Below are 17,543 nucleotides of genomic sequence, written 5' to 3' on the forward strand. Positions count from 1 at the left end.
ACATTGCATTTTTAAAACGTGTCATGATTCCTCCTTTTTGCTATGTTGAAAGAGATATGATTGTTTCCCCTTTCAGTAAAGACATAGGCAAAAAATTTAATAACTGTCTCAGCCTGGTTCTTGAACTGTTTTTGCTCCTTCTAATTTCCTGCCGAAGTATGTAGTCAGTTTGCAAGGTGACATTTGCCAAGGCTCCTTACAGATTGATTGGCTAAACTGCTGGGAAGCTGAGAGAATTCATAGAGAGAACGACCTTCCTTCATTATAAAGTCAGACCTGCTGATATTGCTGCATTCCAGAAAATCATTCCCCACACATTTCTCAGAGAGGGCCACTCTCTGAGGTGCAGATCACAAGCAGGACAGCAAACAAGAGGCTAGATGATCTGCAGAGTTCCTGAAAGCCCTTGAGTGAAAACTCAGGCCATGGTACTTCCTACTGAGTGCTAGACAGGAAAGGAAAAAAGCAATCTTTTCTTGGAAGACATCCTGCATAGTAACAAAGAGCTGCTTGAAGCGTGATAGTGACTTCGGGCAGTAAACGTGCAGATCCCTTCCCTTTGTGAGCTTCAGGAGGCTCTCACTGCCTATCCATCATAATTTACGTCCCTTTCAGACTTTTTCTTGAAAGTTGCTGTGCTCTTGGCATAGCTCAAACTTTTAACCACTGACACTTCTAATCCTCCATTCTTTCAAACCAGGGGCACTTGCCAAATTTGCATTTGGTACAGAAAATGTCATTGCTCTGTATAAAAACATCTACCACAGGTTACTAACTTTGTAATTCTACCAATAACAGACACTCGCATTTCAAGTATTTCTCAGTACAAAGAATCATCTCTGTGCTTTGAAAACACAACAGATGCTGAACTGCTTGTGTAACTCTGGACGTGTACCACATTTCCGTTTTCATTTCTTTGGCTCGAAGAAACATGTTGTCAAAAGACAAGACTTATTGGTTTATTTTTTCCCATTCACTCCTTTGTAAATATTGCCATAAAAAAGACATCCTGAAATACACAGTGAAACTCAGATCCCTTTGGGAGTTGCAAGTTATACATACAAAATACGTGTCATTTCTAAATTATAGCTCCTCCTGCAGTATAAACTCCCAGACTTCCCAAACCAGTAATGCTATCATTGAAGAATTTGTTTGATTACTTTGAAGTATAACACAGGATTGACTGAAGTTTAAATAAACTCCCTGACTTAATCAGATTTAATCATGGCATGGAAATCAAACCTCATGTTTTTGTGATGTGTTTCACAAAACTGCTCATAATAGCACACGGTTAAAAAATCAGTCATGGTTTATGGCTCCATGTATGACTTCTCTGTTCTCCAAATACCAGGGATCAATTAAGGGATAACTCAGAGAGCTTGCAAATCTAGATCTTCTTTTCACAGATTTTGGAGGTGTAAAGTTTTTATAAGCTTTGAAAGAAAACAGTTGAAATTAGCTAAAAAATACCCCCAGATATCTTCTGCCATTTGGAACTGCTTTTGAGGGCAGTACCTTCTCTCTGCATGTGTTAGACAAGGATTATTTGTTAACACAAGCCCCTGAATTAGCTGCCTAAAACTGACAGGTTTTAATAAAATAGCAACTAAGTAATTATTCCAGCAAGAAATTAAAATGTCATTAGCTTTGTCACTGCTCACAAGACATAGACATTGTTTAAATATTTTTAACAAATATTTTTGAAAATTCGTATGCAATTATGGAAAAGAATATACTGCCATGATGTTTTTATAAGGTTGAATACTTAAATAAATGTTCCTAAACACATATGAGCACACATCATAGCACAAACCACAAACAGTGAGCTTACTGAATAGTAAGTTCAGTCACAAACAAGCTGAAATAAATAGTAGATCTATCAAAACTTCATGGATTATTATTAATCCACAATATCCAACTTGCTATGATTTCCTGGCAAAAACACACTCACAACAAAGGAAAAATCCTTTTTGCTCTTTAGTTAAGGTTTGTGAAAAAGAGGTCAGTTTTAACTCTCACCAAGAGAGGGCAGTGACATATCTCAAATTATTAGAAGATCTCATACAAGAGTCATATACCTTTATAGCAAGCATGATAGCAAATAATCTCAGCAGACATTTAATTTTAAATTCTGTGGAGCATTTAGCTGATGCTGTATTATTTTTAATTAACATCCTCCCACCCTTGAGTAAGTGTACTGTAGTGTTTGGAGAAAACAGAAAGATATTGTGGATAAAACTGCAAGTCCTTAAGATTTTTTTTCTTTTTCAAACAGGTTTTTCAAAGCAGAGCATTAAGAAATACCTGCCTTCTACCATGAACCATATTCACAGCAGTGTTTAAACTTTATTTTCATCTTTAACTGACTTCTCCAGAATGTGAGAACTTTACCACTTAGCTCTGTCCCATACTTTCTGTTCTCTCAAACCCCAAAATGGCCAGTTAGAGGCTTTTTTTTTTCTCCCCCCAAGACTTTAAGATCTTGTTACAGGTAAGCAGCTGTACTATACTGTTCAGGATGATTGATTTTTTTTAAAGGAAGTTAGTATACCCATTTTTTGCCCAAGGTTATCTCAAGAGTCTTGGCTTGTGAAGCGTAAATTGTCCTACTCCAAACCCTGTAATTAAAATACCTCTTAAGTCTTAGTTTTGGTCTCCAAAGGACTGCAACATCTTCAAGTTTTTGACCTCTTGCACAGCTACTGCTATGCCAAAAGTTCAAAAATACATCTGGCAAAAAGCCGGCACCTTTCTCTGTTTCACAGCCTTTCAGTGGACAGAAGTAGTGCAGAGGAAAATGTTTTTGTATTCTAAAGAAAGACTTCGGGGTTTATGTTCAACAGAATTTAAGAGAGATCACACACAAACCCTGTTCAATCTGGCACATGGTTAAGTATGATTTTCTTTGAGATTTTCAAGGCATCTTTCAAAAGGTATGGAGAGGAGAGAGAAGAGACAGAAAAAGAGGGAGAGAGATGGACACTTCCTTTTATCTATAGTCATTGGAGTTTTAGAGCAGTTGGAACCCCTTTCTGAAAGTGAATTTAACTAGATCAGATGCTTTTATGTGGGCTTCTTTTCAATTTCTAAGGCAAATGGAATGAATAAGAAGACACAAAATAAAATAATGATGAGGACAAAAATTTCTTTAACAAGATATCATAACATTCTCTTATTGATACTTTCTTTATTGATGTTTTAATTTCCTCTTGCAGAAATTATTTGTCTCAATATGCTAGAGTGTCATAACACACTAGAAAGCTGCCTCTAATGACTAATTGAATGACTGACAATTTAGATACTGCAAACCTGTTAGAAAAGAGCTTAGAAGGAATATATAAGGGGAACCAAATTTAAAAATTTGGAGAAATTGATCTATAATAAATATGTAGTATTATATTACCTACCAAGCACATTAGGAAAAGGGGAATGAGGTCCACTGTCAGAAAAAGTTCACTAGGATTTCTTATTTGCACTTCCTATCATGTCTGTAATCACACCACATACATACACCCACACCCTGACACCCCTATTGTAAAAGCAGCACAAAAATATCCACCACAGAATCAGCTTGGTGTTAAATTCACTCCCCTTCAGACTGAACACAAAACCTTCAGTATGTACAGATGCCAAAAGCATTTGTATTCAGTGCACTAGTCCTTCTCTAAGGCAATCTGTTGGTGGCCTGCAGTCACAGAGCACATAAAGATTATATTCTCATGTGGGAAGATATCCATCACTTAGTTGGGCTTGTCATTCTTGCTTTCCTGCAGACACAATAAGTAGCAAAGCTAAAAGCAAGCAGGGTGCAAGGTCTTCAGTAGTAAGGTTAGTAGCTAGAGAGGACAGTAACTTTCACATACTGTTCTGTGTACAGCAAGCCCCAAGGCCAAACAGAGAAATCAATTCAACTATCCAGAATTAAGTGTATCAAGAGACTCACTGAGACTTTACTGGAGACCAAAAAAGCTGTGAATTATTCCAGTCCTTCAAACATATTTGGAAAGGTAATTTGTGACCATATAGATACTGTGGAATTACAATTTACCTTACTGACCAAAAAGCTGTACTTCAAAATCTTTCTGCTAGCAACCAAACATGTTGGCAGTCCAAGTTCTGTAGACTGAGATTTGGGTAAAATATTTCTATATATCATTACCAGCATAGAAAAAATAGTTCACCTTATCTGTCCCTTGATAAAAGACTGTCACAGAGATAATATAAAAATCCATTCACCTTGGTTTTCCAAACTGTAGCCTCATTCTGGAATAAATTTCATGGAATTATACGCACTGACCCCCAACACTAGCTACCATCTCTCTGTGAACAGAACTGCTCTGATATTAAGGCTGGAACCTCTCTCTAATTCAAAGCTTAGACAACCTCTTCTGTAACTTTCTCTGAGCAGGTTTTCTGGAATGAAAATGAACTCTTCAACCTTTTTAAGGCATTGCCTATATCACCGCAGCAAAGCATACAATTCTCAGCATCCTACAGTGACTTTATGATGCTTGCATCCCCAGATGTCTGTCCTGTTTATGCTGGATATTAAGTTCTACACCTTTAAGAGTGCTTCCAAGAGCAAAGCGGGGGAAAGAAGTGCGCAGTTTGTTTTCAGAAACTGCACTCGCCTCCTCCACATTCTGCTCCTGGACTGTGCTGGCTGCAGCACTAACACCGGGAGAGAGCTCTCCTATGCATTTTAGTTATTTTCTTTTTAGCTAGCTCAGGCAGAGAAGTTCCCTAGGACTATGACTTTTCTTTTTCGTGGAACTGACTGGCCCTGCTGTGGGCTGAAAACCCCGAGCAACACAAGGAGCTCACACCTGTGGCTCACTGGGGCCCAGGATGCTGCATTCCAGCACTGGAGGGACTGATAAGAGACTGAGCGAGCCGAGCTACACCCCACTACAAGGTCTTTCTGAATTTGCCATTGCTTCAGAACAGCGAGAGGTTCCATTGTTTAATATTATTCATTTTTTAATGCTTGCGAATATTCTGCTTTTTAAATAAACAGATTTTTTCCACTTATCTCCAAATAAATCTTTTTCCAAACCAGCTGGGAGAAGGGCTGCTTGAATCTGCTTTCTAAAAAGATCCCTCTGGAAGTTTCCTCCCAAATTTGCCCTAAACCAGGACAAATACATTTTTTGGTGCCTAATGTGGTGCTCGAGAAAGTAGAAAAAAACCTGTACTGATTGCATTTTGGTTTTACTTTCTTTGTATTGGGATAAAGCAGTCAGTAGCCACGCTGCTTGAATTCATGTCTCTCTGGTGGAGGCCTTCCTCCAGAGGACAGGCCTTCCTGTCTCTTTTTTGAGGTTTTAATACCCTTCTGGTCCCTGGGATTATTTTCTTATCCAGAGATAGCTCTAGTATTGTCCCTAACACATAACTTTTACAGTAGAGAGGTATGGATTTGAACAGCTTTTGTGCTGGGGTCAGTGATAATGATTTATAGGGAGTCTACAAAGGTATTGGAGTCTTTTCAAGATGTATATGGTGTATGGTTTCATCGTCCTACCCTGCATCCAGTAGCCTGTTTTGGGGGTTTATTAGTAATTGCACCCAGTTTGTTAGAGAAGGAGCAGGGGATGAGGTCTTTCAGCCTTGCTTTGCCTTTTTCTCTTTTGGTTCTGTTATGTCAATTTTTGAGAATGTTCAGTTTCCCTTGAATGTTAAAGAGACCACCTTCCTGGTATTTTATCTGGTAAGCTTCCTCTGTATGTCCTGTAGCATGTCTAGAGTGAGGGCTGGTATATCCAGAGGAGCTGATGAGAGCCCTGACCCAGAACTAGACCCAGGCAGGGAAAATCTTGAGGAGTGTAAGGAATGGGAGAGAAAGGGCCAGACCCTAAAAGAATTTTCTGATCCCCTAGCCTTGGAATTTTCATGTGAACACATTCAAAACCCAAATGAGGTGGAGAAATATCTGGAAGAGAAGTGCCATGATGATTCTAAGAAGAAAAAGTTCATTGCAATAAGCTAGGCCTTGGCATATACTTATTGCATTAATTGGCACTGTTCCAGTGAATGGTTTAATAATGAATTTATTCTACTTAACTAGATCTTAATTAGAAGCCTTATTTTCTTACTTTATATTTAGGACAAATATTTTTCTTAAGTAATATAATAGACAGCTTAAAATAAACTGACTAATGGGATCTCAGACATGCACTTTCAATAGGAAAATCACACATTTTATCAGTAGTTAATAAATTTGGAGAGCTAAGAGTACCTGATTATACTAATGTTTAGAACACTGAAACCTTCTAGAGCCAAACTGATGCAAAACCAGCATCAAGGCTTTAAAATAAAATTTATTATTTTCAAATGCAATCAAGTTACAATGCAAAATCAGTAGAAGTGCAGGAAAACTGAATGTTGCATTAAAATATTCATATAAAACACTTATGGCTCATTATTAAGGCACTCCATTAGAATGCATACTTTAAATAAGATTTTTATGAGCTCCAAGTATATTATTTATTATAAAAGTGTGTTTAAAGCAAACAAATAAAACTCTAAAATCAAATCCAGTATTTCAGACTAAGAACTTTGTGATGAGGTTCAGGAACAGACTGCTTGAGCACTGATCAGGAAAATATGCCAAAGCTTCTAGCTTAAATTGAAATGTTATCAACTTACATGAAAATTTTTATGCCAATGTATAAATTTTGTTATATTATATTTTTCTAAACCGATTCAAAAATTATATATATATACGACCTTAATTAATTTGAGCTCAAATTTCAACAGAACATCTTCTGTAATTTATCCCATTCTATCCTTTTCTGTTTACACAAGCAAGATATTATTTCCACTGCTACACTTAGGGAAGAAATGTCTAATATTTTTCATAGGTTTTGAGAAATGGAGAGAGGTAGTGTTGGAATAATGATGAGACTATTTGCTAACTGACATCTGCCACAGATACCAGACATGGCTTTCTTAACTCTTTAAAACATGTTTATCCCCATTTGCTTCCGGCCTGAAGAGTTTCAAACTCTTGTTAGTGCATACAGTTTCCTCAAAAACTTTAAAATTTTTAAGTGGTTCTATCAAATAAAATTAATTCTGTTTATCAAAATGAAAATGTAAAGTATTTGAGACTTCACCCATTTCACTTTTTACATTACTCCTGCTGTGCATTTTAAAGCAGGAGTACACCATGAAAAGAATATTTGTTATTAAATTCTATTGTAACTCAACCTTTGATTAAGGCATTATATCATAACTTTAGAACAGGCAAAAATCTGAGCACTGTAATTTTAAGGCTGAATCATAAAAACCTTACAACACTATGAAGGAACTATAAATATTATGAAGTCATTGAAAGCTTCACCATCCTCATTTTTATTATTTGCAAAGACCTCAAAAGGTACAAAGAAGTGTCCCTAAACAATTACATGGAGGTAACTTTTTATCTCTGGAAATCACTTTTAAGATTCTTTTAATTGCAGGATACAGCTGTAACCACTTTAGGGGAAAACACATCTCAGCGTTGCCATAAATGCAATATTGAGACAAAATGACATATCAGTTCTGCTCCTGAAGTTCTTTTAGCAGATAAGAAGACTTAACTGAAAGCTTCTACTTTACAAATGGATTTATGCATAGTAAACTCTTCCACATTTTGAAATATATGAGCTATGTGGTGGGAAACTACAATACCTTATAAAAATGATGCAGAATCCAAATCAAAGGCACAGGGATAGTTCTTTTTGTGTTCTCAAATACCACCGTTTATTTCTTATTGGTCTTTAAAACACCATCACAAACAAAGGTTTACTGTCCTTTCAACTGTGCTTTGCTAAAAACACTGAAATGTAATTTCCACTCTCTGATGTGTCCTTTCTTCTCTTTCTCTTTAGCAACAATGGTACCCACATGCATTTTCTGGTCCAGCCCAAAGATGAGACTCAGGTGGCTCTCCCTGGTGGTCAGCACCTGCTCTCATCTGGCAGCAGCTGACCCTTGACTCTTTGCTAACATAATGCTTTCTGACTCTTGTCTATAGACATCTACATCCTTCTGTTGAATTTGGGAGCCTTTAGCAGTTTCATGGACGTTGTCACATTGTGCCTGCTATAAATCTACTCTCACAACTCTGAAGGCTGAGGGTGGTAGATATCACACACACACACATTATATAAATAAATAAAAATATAAAATATAAAATATAAAAATAAATATAAAAATAAATATAAATATAAATATAAATATAAATATAAATATAAATATAAATATAAATATAAATATAAATATAAATATAAATATAAATATAAATATAAATATAAATATAAATATAAATAAGTGTGTATTCAGTGGAAATCTACAATCATCATTTCCCAATCAGCTGATGACTTGTGTAGCTTCTCTAGATCCCAAAATCTGCATGGGAACCACTACAGGGATTAAATGTCCGTGTTTGGATTCTCCCTCCTTCAGTAGAAAATCTCACTGAATATTTTATGGCCATGGAGGTAAAGGTCATAGGGCTTTCCAGGGCCGCTTACCCCATTGCAGCAAAATAGTGCCTACTGCTATCAACAAATTATCAGTACAGTCCTTCCACAAAACAAACAAACACAGAAAAAAACCCCACCCAAAAAATCCAAACCAAAAAATCTGAACCAAACAAAACCGAACAAACCAACCAAAACCCAAAGAAATCCCCCCAAACCAAACACACACACACACAAAGATATCTCCACCACAAAACCACCAAAACCAGCAAACAAAAAACAAACCAACTTTTTGTCTCTGATACACTTGAATAGTCAGTGTCTAAAAAGACACATTTTTCTGTTTTCCAGCTAACAGACTAACTTGGGACAAAGAGATCTTTCTGCAAAAAATATAATTTAAACTTGTACCAGCAAAGTTTTGATTACTATGATCATTCCAAGCCTTTCAGATGCACTACAGGCATCCTGCTTATCAGACTACAAGACCACAAAGTTTTCAAGGAAAAGCCCTTCAAAAAACAGGTAAGTTAGAAACAATTTATTGAAAGGTTTGATCAGATGATCTCTGAAGACCAGCTTGGACTGCTGTAAAATTCTATGATATATTATCATGGGATATGGTTGGCAGAACACAGCAAGCCTACATAATTGTTGGTTTTGGCTCGTGGTTCTTGAAGAAAAAGACAATTTATCAAATACAAATCCTGTGAAATGGCCTAGGTGGCCAATGGCATCCTGGCCTTTTTCAGCACTAGTGTGGCCAGCAGGACCACAGCAGTGATGGTCCCCTTCTACTCAGCCCTGGTGAGGCCACACCTCCTGCACCAGATTCAGTTTTGGCCTTTCCCTACAAGAAGGACACTGAGGTGCTGGAGCATGTCCAGAGAAGGCCAACAAAGTTGGTGCACAAGCGTTATGACTTTGGGAGCTGGGGGTGTTTACATTTAGAAAAGGAGGCTTAGAGGAGACCTTATCATTCTCTACAACTTCCTGAAAGGAGGCTGTAGTCAGATGGAGGTTCTTCACTGAAAGGATGGTAAAGCACTGGAACAGGATGCCGAGGAATGTGGCACAGTCACCATTTCTGGAAGTGTTCAAAAAGCGTGTATATGTGCTGCTTGGAGACAGGGATTAGTGGTGGGTCTGGCATTTGACTCAATGATCTTAAGGGTCTTTTCCAACCTCAAGAATTCTATGGTTTTAAATCTGTGTAGATCTACTTTCACACATTGTGGATTAAGATCTGGATTGTAACCCACAGATACAGACCTCCCAAGGCTGTTCACTGAGCCCTTAATTCTGGGAACTGAACCCTTCACCACTCTCAAAAGCCCAAATTTAATGACCCATTTCATTCTATCATCACTTCATGCCTCCTGTTAAAAAAAGCAGTTCAGTTTTTTAACATTCCTCTCCGCTGTCTGCACGGTTTTCCAATTATTAGGATTTTTTGACTCGGATACCCAAATCGGATAAAAAATTTGGGTGGAAATTTATAACTCACTAGAGTTATAGTTATTACCTCCCTCTACACAGGACTAATTAGCTACGACACCCTCATTCTTTTGGATTAATGGAGGGTTAAATACACATTACTTTTCTCCTACCCCTGGAAAATATATGTTTGTTCCAGTTAGAAATGTTTGTGGAACGAAGTAATTTTGATCAGATGATAATCTTGCTAAAGAGCAAAAGACAAGCATTAAAAACTTTAATTCTGAAAAAACCCTATAATTTATTGAAAATGCCCACCTTAAAACAAGTAATTCCAAGTCGAGCTAAGTGTTTTATCCTATTAATTTCAAGGATGATGAACCACATTCTTGAAGCAGCACCCACTGACTACTCTCTTAAAGGTGAAGAGAAGTCCCTAATGGAATTTCAAAAATCACACAGAAGCATTACTGCCTGAGAGGTCAATGAAGCATTAAGTCCATTCTTAAATAATAAACAGTTCCTTCTGACATTATTCAAAATGTCATTTTTGAGGCACTTCAAAGTTTCCAAGCACTTCAGCTCTCTGAAGTGAGCTACAAAGCTAATTTGCTCAGCTGAAGTATTTGAGCTTCATTCACAACCTGCCAGCCAGTTCTGGAGATCCATGTTCACCGAGAGGCTTTCACAGCTACTCAAGCAGAAGAAAAAGCCATATAACCATAGTAAGGGTGTTCCAAAAGCGGCCCAACCAATCCTACTGACAACTGAAAAGGGTTCTGCCAATATCAAGTTTGGTAAAACAAAAGTGATCTAGCCCATTGGCCTGGTTGACCTGAGCCAACTGCAAGCAGTTCAATAGGAGGAGAAGAATCCAAAATGAAGGAAAAACATTTACTGGGGACCCAAATCAAGTTTTACACACTACATAAAACTGTCCAACATGCAAATCTGATTTTTTTTTCCAATGTAGGTATTAACAACCCTCCACACTATTTCTGCTATTTGAAATTGTCTAGAACAAAAAAAGAATCTCTACTGCAAAAATGACTGAAGTTCTGTGTCATTCTTTGCTCTCATGCCCGTTTTGAAACACAGAATAATCACACGGGAGCCTCTGCGGTTAGGCACTTGCCTAGGAGCATCAACAAAAAACAGGAGTTACTGTTCCCAGCTTTTTGTAATTATTATTAATTATTGACTGATCTTTCTCTAGTTTCCATTGTTGCAACAAGATATTAAGGGAAATTAAAAGCACAATTTGAAAGTGGAAAATATTTCTCCTGTTCTTTGCTGTCACGACAACTATATTTTCTGACGGGGAAAATGGGTAAAATATAACCTCTTTTCCAGATGAACAGAAATGAATAAAATGCAAGAAACTATATAATTTAAAGTGCATAAAAAAGATTTGTCTTTCTCCGATGAAAGCAATCAGTCAAAATAGGCAGCTCCCAATGCACTGAAAATATTTTTCAGTAAGAACCTTCTTATCAGTTTTGACAGGACTGGATATTCTGAGCAAAAGAGAGACGAGCTCATCCCTGCCAAAAATGTGAAGAGAAATACTACAGAGCACCAAGGTCCCAAGGGGAATTTCGATTTGACATCAATGCTTCTCCCTAGGGTTCCATTGCATTCTCCCCTCCTTCCATCCTGCATTTTCCCTTTCTCTCCACACTGTTCCCAATGCAGGAGCGTGCCCCTCTTAATTCCAGAGTTACTCAGAGGCTTGAAAGACTTTTTTTTCAAATCATCCCTAGCTCTGTAAGTCAGTGTTAAGGATCATCCAACCTGTGAGCTGGGAAATGGATAAACCCAGATCTTAATTATTGGAGTTGAATTTTCACAGAGCACTTACCCTTTTTGTTCTAGATCGGGGAATCTGGACACCCATTGGTAATACAACCTAAAATAATTTCTCTTTTCTACAACACACTAAACACTGGAGCTCAGCAGACATGGCCAACTGTTCTGCTAAGAAGAAACAGGTGGGATAACACCTGCATAGTGCTCCGTGCTTGCATTGGGTTTGTGGGTACTAGTTAGGAGTTTGACTTCTGGGTCATTTTGCTCTTACACCTGATTCTAGTTCTACGGATTCCCGATACATGCTTTTCTCCACAAGTGAGTAATTCATGTGGAATGGGTGAAGTTGTAGCAACTCTGCTCTGCATGCATCAGAAGGAGGACTTGAACCTTCATCTTCTGTGTTCCTGGGGCAGCATCCATCAAACCACCAAATCCATCTCTGGCTTCTTTACTTTGCACTTACTACAAGCAATGAAATACTCATCCAAAGAGCCCAGGTCAGGGCAGACAGCTGGACAATCTGGTACCAAAAATTAAATTTCACTCCCCCCATCTGAATCAGAGAGTCCAAAAGCTGAGAAATTCTCCAAATGATAGACTACGGATTACTTTGAGTCAGTCTGCCTCTCTTTCTGCGTCCTCAGATTTTGCAAGAAAATTCTCCATTCAAAAGCAGAAAGGAATTTAAAAAATTTTTTTGATTTCAAAAATACAATTTTGCACACCTACTTTAATTTCTTTTTTCTGTTATGCTCAAAAATACATTTAGTTTGGCTATTAAGCTAAGTAGAAGTACACTTCCAAGTAAAACACAGCTCTCTATTAACTCCAGCTTCATTGTGATGGCAATCAAATTGCCAACACTTTGCAGCCAAATTAAATTTCAGTGAAATTTGACAAAAGATTTGCAGAAGCTACCAGAAAGTAAAGAATTAGTCACTGTGTCTTAATCTGTTTATTGCATAGCATTAAATGAAGGGAGGAAATGCTACTCTCCAGCAGGCTTACAGCAAAATTTAAGTACTGTGCTGAACTGAAACAGCAGGTCTTGGTTCTCCAAGGTATTTAATTACATCTTTATCTTTAGTACTAAGTAGTTTATTTCATTGATAGAAGAGTGATTAAGTATTTAAAGTCACTGTAGAAAGACCGTCATGATAGTACTGTGCCAGGTCCACCTTCTCCATCAATACTAGAGGCAAAGCAGTCAGACACAGCAACTTTTATTTTGACTCACTAGAAAATAAACTGTCCGTAATGTCTTTCTAAATTGCAAGGGCATCTTTCAGTCACATCATAAATTGCATGTCAACCTTTAGAAACATCTTCACAGGTCACAGCTTAAAGTACCAGGTGCTGATACAAATATATTTTTAAAGTGACATTACACAGCTCTACCTTGATCATGCTCACAAAGAGAACAGGTGAACCCATCATTTACCTCAAGTAGCTTACCAAGAAAGAAATGCTCCATAGGTTCTTAGTTATTAAATGGGGTTAGTTAATAAGTGTTGACAGAGCTGTACAAATTCTCTTTTTACTTAGTGGCACAAAAGCAAATACGAGATAGTGGATGCAGAAAATAAGTTTTAACTTTTTAAGAACAGACATCAACTTCCTGAAGATCAAAATATATGCTTGGAACATTGCTCTGTGACACAAATGTAAGAAAAAAATACATTGTATTAGAAAGAAATGCCAAATACTATGATCAACATGTGTTTTCAAGTGAAGTAGAAATAACAATTATTTTAATGGAATGAAAAAATGCAAGCCAGCTTTCTCATCCCTGAAAAAACAGCACGACTATGGAGTATTGACCCTTAATAATCTTTGAAATAAAGACCTGCATGCATGAACTCTGCAGGGAAGGTCCTGTCACTTGTGCTGGCAGAAGCAGAGAGGAGCAATGTATCTATTAGATAGGTCTCAATCCCTTTCACACGAGAGGCTTGCCACCACAGATCTCCCTTGGATCAAAAGAGAGAACACCTCCTGCTTTAGACAATCAAATCAAAATTATTTAGGACTGAACCCTACAATCCTATTGGATAAACACAGATGGCTCAAAGCATGCTAGGTTACCCTGGTGCCCCACCAAGACTACCTGTTTTCCTACTTGCTCACAGCTCTATCCTTCCTCCAAGGCATCTCTAGCTGTCCTGAATGCAAAGGAAACCTTGACATGGACATCTTGGTGCAGACAGGAATTGATGCAAGAGCCTGGTACATCTTCTTGCTCCCTCACTGGGAGGAAATAACCTAAAACATCTTCAGAAGAGAAGAGAAACATACAGGAGGAGGTGGATGTATGCTAATATAGACAGGGAGGTAGAGCAAAACACACCACCATCTTCAATTGCCAATATGTGGTAAGAAAACCAGCGAGGGAACAGAAAGAAAGTCCTCTAAACTTCAAAGGATGTACAACACAGCCTTTGAAGAGGAGCCCATTCTGAATTACAAGGAGCACTGTAAGGAACATGAAAACCACTTTATTTCTGCAGTGCTGTTTTCTACAACACTAAGATGTAGGGCAGTACTCAGAGCTATCAACTCCCTTTTGTTTGTTTGTTTGTTGGATGGTTATTCACAGGAATGGCAGCTTTTATTTCAGCAGGATAGATAAAAGTATTGCACTGAAATTTAAATGTCAAAGAATACATACTCAAATGTCAAATACCAACAGACAAATGCCAACAGAGAAATGTCAGAAATACACCCATGTCTCGCACTGAATATAACTACATCTGCACAAATGCAAGCCACAGTATGATGCGTAAAAGGGAGAGCTTTTCTTCAGTTCCTTTGGGGTTGTAATACCACTGGTGTCAATGAAATCAGTACCTGGCAGCAATCTGAGTATATTACTCCAAGTAGCCAGCTCTGGCAAAAAGTGCAGGCTAAGTGATCTGTGGTCTGCAAGGTGATGGATAACATTTACAGTCATAAGGGTACAAAATTGCTGTTTCAGGCAAACCCCACTCTGGGATTTGCTAACTCGTCACTAAATGACAGAGCCAAACACAATGATCTTTCACATGGATTCTCCCACTGCTTTCCAGGTATGAGAGTAGCCCATGAAAGCTGAAGGAGGGGATGTGAAGACAGTTTTTCCTACACACATGGCCTAATTTTTCCAAATAAAACAAACATAAACATTAATTCTTAATCCTAAACTGCTTTTTTGAGTCCTGGAAGTAATCACCTATGAATATACCTGATCTTTGCAGAAGTATAAATGACTCCAGAAATTTCAAGCAGAATTTGAACTCTTGAGAAATTCAAGTGTGGTTTAAAATCTTATTTGCTTTATTAAAACCAATTGACTGTTCCTCAGGAAAACAAAATAGCAATTCTTTACACAATTCACTTGATGGGAATCTCTGGTTCCAATGACTTCAATGGGCCTTTTGTAATGACTTTACCCTTCATTATCTCCTATAAAAGTACTTGAAAATATGTTGATTAGGGAAGATGCATTAGCTTAGGAATTTCAGTCAGTCTGTTAATTGCACCTCCTTCTACTGGAGCTGAGAAATAAAAACACTTAGGTAGTTCTACAGTCAGATCACTAAATACATGAAAATCTGAAGCGTACGTTAATTAGTGTAGTTAATAAAAATGTATCTGACTCCTGTAATTATTATGATTTTCTTCCAACACTAGTAGCTCATACTCTGAAAAGTAAATCCAAATCCAAGGTAAAAGATGTGAATTTTTGTCAAATATTAAAACCTACTAAAAATTTTCTTCTCTGTCTCTGAAGCAACTGTTTTAGGAAACCTTCCTACCTATCACGTCTTTGACACTGACTAGAAATACCACTGTAATTTTAAATTATTTTCTTATTCAATTTATTGCAAAAATTTGAAATAATTAGTTGGATTTTTTTAAAAAAGAAACTTCTGAGAACAATTATCATATCCTCACAACATATACAGAACTTTCTTTCTAAAAAGAATTTCTTTCTGTACACCTCTTTCTAAAGGTTTCTCAGGATCATTGAGTGATCTTCAGGAAAAAAAAAATTGAAGCAGTTTTAATCTGTTCTGCTCTGGACTCCTATCAGCTGCAGTGCCTCACATAACTCTATGGAAAGGCATTTACTGACTATCTTTTTCTACATAAAAATTTTCTTATAATGTCTATATTTAATTTTAAATGCTCATCTTGGGAAATGTAAAAAAATCCCACATACTTTTAGTATCTTCATTTTAAACTTTTCCTGTCTTCTCAACAGGATTGTATGATGTTGAGTTTCATAATCGAATTATATTCTGAGCAAATCTCTGTTCTCTTTGACCAACTTCAAATCCATTTTGCTCCAAAGACAGTGAATGTCTCTTTCATAGAGAATAACCATAGACAACCATCATAGAGAATAAACAAGGAAGGTTCAAAAAGCCTGTTTATAGTACCCCACTGTTTTACATAAGTTAGGTGTGCCCAGAGTCATTAATAACTATTTTAAAATCAAACTCTACCATAGCTTAAATTAACAGTACAATTCTAAATTCGAGTTAGAATTGACAGGAAGTCATTTTGTACTTCTATATTTCCAAGATCTTTCTGTCTTTCCAAGGAAGAGTCTTTCTTTCTTTTCTTTTTGGGAATGAAAGAACACAATTTAGTGCTTCACTCAGGCTTTTACCCAGACAGACCTGAAGTCAAAAAGAGCCCAGTCAAAGTCAACCAAATAAATTAAATAAAGATATGCAGATTTGTCTTAGGAAGGTATCTAAAGAATAAATAGCTACTCAGTACAGAGCACAGAAAACAAATCAGAACATGTTGAAACAGACAGAACTTAAATGTAAGGGAATAAGGACTTATCCAACATTCTGGTCTCCAAAGACTCTGTGAGGCATCTCAAAATATCAAACAGATCCACTTCTGTCTGGTTTCTGAAGCATCTGTCAGGACCTCTGCTCAAGGTGACATAACTATAGGCCCATGCGTACATTAGGGTATTGACAAGAGGTGAAACAGCACAAACAGAAAAACAGTTCTGATGAATAGTGGATGAGAAAGTTCAGTTTTTAGACACTTTAGACTTCTTATTTATCTCTTCTTTCCTTCAGAGTACTTATCTGTTGCTCCAGAAAGTATGCAGACAAATGCTGCACTTCATCATAAAGTGACACTAACACATGGAACCAGTTTGCATATATTAAGAAAACTCTCATTTCCTTTGAATCTCTTCATGTTCTTCGTATAGAAAACCCAGTATGATCTGATACACTAAACAAAGAAATCTTAGTATTTTTTAGGAAATCTGTCTTTGAAGGAGAGTTGCTCCCAGAAAAACCTATTGATATTTTCATTACCTGTGAAATGCCATATGATTTTTTGCCATACCAGATGAGCAGTTCTTCAGAGTTAAGGATATTCATTGCAAATAGAGACATGTTTCCACCATTAGTTAGAAGGACTTAAATTTAATGTCAGACTGGCAAAACTCAAATACCAAGAAAGAATAATTCTGCTGGACATACAAGCCATTCCCTCTAACAAATCAAGTCAAGTCTTTGGACTGTGTCTGGCAGCCGAATACATAACATTAACTTATTCTGTAAAAGTTAACTCCTATTAAAACACCACATATTTATTTCATGAAGAGGCTATAGAAATCTTATCTATTCTACAAGAGAATTTCTCTTTCCATAGAGTTTTAACCACCCAGCATGTGGAGCATGCCACTTTGTCTAAGTATCAGGGACCAATCTGGGTGCTCTAAACATAATTCAATGTAAAATTTGCTTCTTTGGACAGGGGTTTCAGCTTTCACTGGCCTTTTGGGATAGTCCATCAGCGGCTCAACAT

At 37.1% G+C, this 17,543-nt stretch overlaps 1 protein-coding gene across 2 annotated transcripts in view; it reads right to left on the minus strand.

The window, feature by feature from the left end:
* The window catches only part of GRID2 (glutamate ionotropic receptor delta type subunit 2), a 682,022-nt gene that overhangs the window by 179,839 nt on the left and 484,640 nt on the right, over positions 1-17,543 (minus strand). The window lies entirely within an intron of this gene.

The sequence above is a fragment of the Prinia subflava genome, chromosome Z (assembly GCF_021018805.1).
Source record: "Prinia subflava isolate CZ2003 ecotype Zambia chromosome Z, Cam_Psub_1.2, whole genome shotgun sequence".
NCBI lineage: Eukaryota > Metazoa > Chordata > Aves > Passeriformes > Cisticolidae > Prinia > Prinia subflava.